The following is a 7460-nucleotide window of genomic DNA, read 5'->3' as shown; positions in this document are numbered from 1 at the left end:
GTGGTCCGTGATTGATTTTAAGTTATGTGCACAAGTATGCAGCCATAGTAATGGCACCATTATATCCTGCTGTACAAAATGTATGTCAAATAGACTCGTAAGTGCTCTGAGAATAGAACGTAAGAGGCAGCATCTGAGAGTTCAGCAGGTCAGCTGAGAAGGCTTTGCCTGAATATTTCCAGGCAATTAAATTCAGTGGTGAGAGTCTTGTGAAGACCCTCCAAACTCTGCACCTGGTTTGTATTCCAACCTCACAATCTGCTTTCTTTGGACACTGCATCTTCCTCTTATTTGATTTCAGCTCTTTGAGATATAAAATACACGCTGATACTTAAAAACTGTCTTTGGGGATGGTGAGGTGAGGCGGAGAGACAGGCCCTCTGAGCCATTTGGAAAAAAGATTTATTGAGATTTGGCAGCAGGGTGTGGACTGTCAGAAGAGTTCTGAATGAGACAGAAAGCCATACAGTCTATATAGCAACAATTATGGGATCTATTAATGCTTTTTTTGTACCCACCGCTTCAACAATTCAATCCTGGATTCTGTTCAGGTATTTTTATGAGATGGTTCAAAGGACCATTTTTCATATGGTTCATATCTTCGCTGAACAGTGTCAGCATACACACCATCTAATCGGATGGATGCCTTATAGATGCAGAAGCCCACACAGGCCCGAATTTTCATTTGTGCCACAGTCAGGATGGTCTACATTTAGGTTTTTACTATTTAGCAAATGGAAATGGGTCTGAGGTTAACAGATACCAGTAAATTCCTTTGTGTCATGCCATTATCTTGAGTAAGGGCACGTATAATGGATCGTGATAGGTTTAGTGGTCCTCCAAAGTCCTCTCTGGCTATAAGTATGGAAAGCTACTTTTGCTGGCAAAAACAAAACAATTCATCAGAGACATGAAGATATTCGAGTAATCAAAGTTGGAGACAGTATATGCTGCTGTCAGCATTACTGCTTCAAGTTTTACAGAACCAAAAAGCTGAATGAACTGTTTTTTAGCCATCATCTTCATTGATCCAAAAAGGGTTTTGCTGAACATGCATGACCTTTATTATCCGAGAAGTCTGACTCCCTCCATTTCCAGTTTCCATCAAACCAATCTTGGTAAACTTTACTGACTTTACGAGGCAGGTATAACTGTGGACAATAAATCATTTTACTGGAAAATCAAGGAAGGACCTCAAGAAAAATGGCAACCATGCACATTCTCAATCAGACACAAAGCCATTAAACCAGGGAACAATCAGTAAAGGTCTGCTCAGATCAGTTCATTGTTGGTTGACATTTTATCAGCCATGGCTTTTCAAACATGACGCCTCCATTCAACTAGGCGTCAACAATAAATCAGACTCCGCTCTGAGAATTACAGCATGTCGATTGACTGCTGATATCATCAACTGCTTTCACCAATTCGTTCCGCCTAGTAGTCCATATATACACTAGAATGCAGCAGAACACACTAATCTGTATGCACTTCTACTGCAAGGATGTGGAGAGTGTAAATTTAACTTAAAGTGACATTGAAGAAGGATTTTTTATAAAAATACACAAAATCCATTTTGACACTTATTTAGCATGTAACAAGAGATAAACGAACAATTCATACAGATACAGTACTGGAACTTCAATTGTTTGGGTTGCGTTTTTCATTTCAGTGTGTTTTCAGGAAGGGGTCAGGGCTGAGTGAAATAGTTCAAATGTTCCCAAATTATTTCCAAAATCAATATTTATCACAATATGACAAAAGTATGCAAAATCACAAAAAAAGAAAAAAGAAAAACAAATTTTAACCCAAGGTTAATTTAGTAGTTTTTACATGAGAATTAAGTAAACTGCATACACTGAGGAAGACTGTGAGATGTGGACTAAAGCTCTGGAAATAGCTAGGATTGTTTGTAGTTGTCAAATCAACCCGATGTTCAAAACAGTGGTTTTACAAAAAAGAGTTTTACTGTCGTGCAAACACGTTAAACAATTTTGCACACATGTAAAACAATGACTTGAAAAGCTAATTTTGATTCTTTTTAATCACAATTTGCTTTTTACAATTTAATCTGGAAATGAGACATTTCTAAAACAAAAACATAATACAATCATATCAGGATAACAATTCACAATCATATGTAAAATCAATAAATGATAATATTGATAGATTAACACTGATAATAATATATCATCTGGGCAGCAAGTGAAAGAGTTTACAAATGTTTAAAAAAATGTTTACAGCTGGTAATGTCTAATGTAAGTTCAGTGTATGTTCAGTGTATGTTCAGTGTATGTTCAGTGTATGTTCAGTGTATGTTCAGTGTATGTTCAGTGTATGTTCAGTGTATGCCCTTTTCTTATTCATTTTTGCTTTTTATATGATTTGTTGTTTTTCTTTTACATATGTATGTACTCGTAAATTTATTTATTCTTGCTGGTATTTTTTATATTACTGCACTTTGGTTTATTTCCCGTATGATGTTTAATATACAGGCATTGCATATGTTAGTTAATTAGAAAATCTTTAAAAGAGTCCACAAGAATCACAACGCTTATTCTGCATTTGCTGTTTCACTTAAAAGCATTGGACTGAAGCCTGCCAGACAGCTAGGCCATGGGTCAGGCAGAAATCCTGAGCTGGCTTCTCCACCCACCTACACATGACAGACTCTACTAGCTGCAACCTAAATCCAACGCACCCTTGGAAGTAAGGCGGACTATTTAAACTGTCAGTGCCCTGCTGTCAGCTTTGGCTGAACTGCTGATTTTCTGCTAATGTTAGCCACCACTGCAATTTAGCTTGCTTTGTAGCATTTCTTAAACAAACTAATGTCCCGTTGCTTCAGGATGGCGCTGTGGAGGAGTAAACTATGTCGGTCCCACCTGTTGACCTCAAAACACACCTTTCATCCCAGGAGACAGAGTTTTGGGTGGACTTGTTGGGGCCTTATCTGTCTTCCTTAAGGATCTACTCTTTGCTGAGGTGCTGTCACTTCAAGGTAAGGTAGCTATTTTAGGCTAACATCCATGTTCAGTTGGTTATATCAGTGAAACTGCTGGAAGTTTTAACTGTTGCTCTGTTGGCTGTTAATTTCTGATCTCATGCGACTATATTCTACCTATGTGCAGTAGTAGCATTGATATTTTTTGTTTGTTGTGCCTTGTCTTGATGTGGTTGAGATCATTTTCTCTTGCTTCCTAGTTGGGACCTGTATTGTGATGCTTTTATGCTAGTGATTTAAAGATGGTGAAGTATGAAAACTCACGTTTGGGTGTTGTGTTTTGGGCTAACTAGGTTATGTAGCATATTCCCATCCAGGTTGTTTGCTGTTGTTTTGGTGGCCTTCCTGCCAGCTGACTGAAAAGCAGGTTTCTAGTAGAGGTTCAATGTTGCTCAACGTTTAACTGAAAAGCAGTGGTCACTTTGCATTACTGTTCTTGTCAGAATTACATCTAAACTGCTGTTGTACATTTTACCCTGCTGCTATACTGTGCTGTACTCATTGCCACGCTTAAACTTACTGTATATCAATTTACTGATGGTCTCCTTCTAAATATCAATGCTAATTGATAAGAAGCAGGAGCCATATTGTGGTTGGTGCTACCGGTTTTGAAAACACCCCCATTTTTACAACTTTGAACTCGACCAACCTAATTGAGAATGCTAAGTCTAACTTACTAATGTTTTTGAACGTTTGTTCAGAGTTGGCTCCAAACGAATTGACACCACGTCAAAGAAGTCGTCGGTGTGGCTGCATTCTTTTAAAACAGACGACCCACAGTGCACTGTGGCTGATTTAGTTAATCGAGAGATAATTTGGCCAATTTTTGGTAGAAGAGTAGGTACGATTTCAGTTGACCAAGATTTTCTTTGCTTGACTACAGCCCTATTCCACTCCACTTGTTGGCTGTTGGAATAACTCATAATACTTTACTGTAATGCTTCTACAATGGCTCTTATGCTTTGCTGTGTTTGACTCCTTAAATATGACATGTACTGTACTGATACTAACCGCAATTAGACATGTACACCTATATTTTAAGTTTATCTGCGACTGGACTGCTTACATTTTTCAGTAAATGGCAACTAGCAGCTCTATCTGTGTGCAAAGATTACAAGTTAGCTAAGGAAATTTGTCAGAACAACAACTACACTTTAGATCTTTTAAAAAAAAAAAAAAAATCATTTTGGTAATGCAGGGCAACTATGCATTGAGCCTGATAAGGTGGGAGCAGCATTACGCAGCAGACCCAGCAGGAGTCTAAATCAGAGTGAAAATAAGTTCAAAGTAACTGGAGTTTGATTGACACACTGATATTTTGAAAACGGATTATTTATTTCAGTCCTATTTCAAGGAAAAATGCAAAACTTTCACTGTTTCTCAGTTGTTGGTCTGAAAGAACAAGCTATATAAAAATATCGCCCGGGCTCTGGGAAACTATAAGCATTTATAATGACTATTTTTCTCTATTTTCTGACATTTAATAGAGAAAATGATTCATTGATTCATCAAGACAATAACTGATGAATGACAGATGAATGGATAATGAAAATAATTGTATATTGTAGCTGTAATTGGAGCTATGTTTCGGTGCCGTGCTGTTGGTGTTGGATGTGGACGGATTTGCACTGGCATCCGTAGGGGCCTGGCCCATTGTTTTGCTAGATCTGCAAGTGATTAATTTCATTATCAATTCATTTAATAATAAATATGAATAAATACTTTCTCATTTAATTGATTGATAGTTTGGTCTACAAATTGTGAGGAAATATTGAAAAAAAAAAACAATCCATCACAATTTTGTGATGGATACATCACAAGGAAAATTTCAGATGTAAAAATACTATTGCATAAGAAATGGGAAGGCAACGAATTCTCACAATTTTGAAGCTAGATCAAGAGAAGGATTGAGATTTTTGCTTAGAAAATAAGTGAAATGATTCATCTATTATCAAAATAGTAGCTGGCTAATATTTTGTTAATCAAGTAATCAATTAATTGACTTAGAATTTCAGCTGTTCCTTTCTCATCATTTATTTTTGGCAGTTAATCGTCAAGCAGAGCAACCAGAGGCTCTCTCCAATGTCATCTCAGCCGCTGCACCTCATCACTCTGCAGTCAGTATCAGCTGTCTGAGAAAGTAATTAGATCATCTCCAAAAACACATTTTCCAGCTGAGAGGCTCGACCTTCCACTTAAAGACGAGAGACATGTTAAAAGACATGTACAGTTAGAGGTCGACCGCAACTGTGATCCACAGAGATGTGGTCCAGTAATTAAGGATACTTTGGCTGACACTCAGCCCCTAAGATGATTTACAGTGTCCTGATGGTTTTCCCTACTCCAGGACCTTGGCTTCAGAAACAAAAGGAGCCTGTGCTGCCATTCGCTCAGATGGATGAGACGTGAACGAAGCTGAAAAGGAGTGAAGCCTGGAGTCTAAATCTGAAATCCGCCCTCTGTGCAGCTCATTGATGAGGTGCGGCAATGAAACGCTTCCTCTATACTGTGTCTGACAGCGCTGCCTGTTTGTGATATCGAGGGCTGGGAGTTTTCCCAACTGAGAAACTTTCCAATCTCAATTATAGTCTCAAGTGACTTTGAGGATCCAGAACCTTTCCTGGTCGAGGACCTTTGGCCGCTGGTTTGATTTTGAGTAGTTCAACATCAGTTTCTCTAAACTTGAGAAAGCACTTTGCTAGCTGTGTTCAAGCAAGAGCCCTCGTCAGAAATCTGGTTAGTGGTAAGAGGCACTCCAACAAGAAAAGCTGTGTGTGTGTGTGTGTGTGTGTGTGTGTGTGTGTGTGTGTGTGTGTGTGTGTGTGTGTGTGTGTGTGTGTGTGTGTGTGTGTGTGTGTGTGTGTGTGTGTGTTTGTGTGTGTGCATGTGATTTTTTTTTTTTTTTTTTCTACGTCTGTGTGGAGTTCTAGGCTGGATAAGAGGGGACATTAGAGAGTAGCCGAGAGGGCCTGGGTTTTCCTGGCACACAATAGCAGGAAGTACTGCCACACTATAAATGGAAGCTGAAATAGTGGCAAAACACAGTCAGCAAGGCCTTTCTGCCACCAGCCAACAGGATTTATGTGCTTCTCTACTCTTTTTCCAACTTCCAAACTGCGATTATGGAACTGTATAGAAAAGGGTACAAGGAAAGTTGTAAATTCAGGCCAGGCTCAGTAATTATTCAACCAATAGCTTTTGAAAGCTGATACTGAGTGTGATAGTTTAAAATTGAAGCTGCCAAAGGTTGATATTTGGTGCCAAAATTCTGTGTAATTTTAACCACTTTCAGCTATAAACTTTCAAAAAAGTTCTGGGGATTCATTGTTTTCTCCAGAATTTTATTCTTTGTAGGGTGGAAAAGTTATTAAAACCAAACTAATGATTTTTTTTTTTTTTTTTTTTTTTTTAGGTGGGTCAACAGCTTTTCAAGGCAGGGCTCCATTGTTGGCCTTACAAACAGGCAGCAAAAAACCGATTAAAATAAAATCCTGTAGCGTAAAAATCTCGACTGTACCTCTATCACATTTGTGGTTGTATTTGCTGAGATCTACTTTTGTCAGTGTTGGCACATCAGCACCACACTAATCCTGACTAATTTGTCACAAACCACCAAATCTAATTGAAAAATCCCATTTTCTACTGTGTCCTTGTTGCATTAATGTCCAGTTCACCCAGTCAGCCCGGAACAAAGCGCAAGGGAGGGGAGTTCCAATTTATTGCCTATAGGAAACTGCTAAATAACCGTCTACTTAGAACCAGTGGGCCATTCACTCAGTTGGCAGTTTATTAGGCACACCAAGCTAAAATTAATGCACTCTAATGCAACAGTCCTGCAATAAATCCTCCCTTCATGAAGGTTATAATGTTCAGTTTGTGTTGAAACTGTTCTCGAGAGGTGGTCATTCAAGTGTATAATCATTTTGGTGGATGTCGTTTGCGGCGCTGTTGAACTGTATTGCATTATACTGACAGGTGTTTTTAATAGTTTTTCCACCCCATTCCTATCAATGAGAGTAGGCTAAAGAACAGAAACCACTCTCTGTGTAATGCAACGCAGTTAAACATCACCGCAAACTACATACATCCTCCAAAACGATCGTACAGTTGAATCAACTCCTTCTCTTCAACAAAACAGTTTCAACAAAAACTGACTATTATAACCTTAATGAAGGGAGAATTTATTGCAGGACTGTTGCGTGACACTTCATTCATTCTAGCTAGGTGTGCCTAATAAACTGCCAACTGAGCGTAGAGGCTACTGGTTTCCACTGCTTTAGGTATTTTCCACTGTCAAAACCTAAGTGGACGGCTATTTAGCGGTTTCCTTTATATTCCACACACTTTTTATCATGGCGTTGTGCTTAATCCATCATTACTCTCCTCACTCTTTTTCTGCCGTAGCTGCTGCGGCTCAGCTTAAACCAGTTCGTATAGTTCACATAATAAAGTCCCACCT

At 38.6% G+C, this 7460-nt stretch overlaps 1 long non-coding RNA gene across 1 annotated transcript; it reads left to right on the top strand.

Moving 5' to 3' along the window:
* The first annotated feature begins 2742 nt into the window (after nucleotides 1-2742).
* Nucleotides 2743-6480, top strand: LOC120785523. Its single transcript, XR_005706618.1, has 3 exons — nucleotides 2743-2998; nucleotides 5349-5480; nucleotides 6414-6480. It is a non-coding gene; the product is annotated as an uncharacterized LOC120785523 (long non-coding RNA).
* Nucleotides 6481-7460: the final 980 nt, after the last annotated feature.

The sequence above is a fragment of the Xiphias gladius genome, chromosome 23 (assembly GCF_016859285.1).
Source record: "Xiphias gladius isolate SHS-SW01 ecotype Sanya breed wild chromosome 23, ASM1685928v1, whole genome shotgun sequence".
Lineage (NCBI taxonomy): Eukaryota > Metazoa > Chordata > Actinopteri > Istiophoriformes > Xiphiidae > Xiphias > Xiphias gladius.
This window is presented reverse-complemented; position numbering and strand designations above follow the sequence as displayed.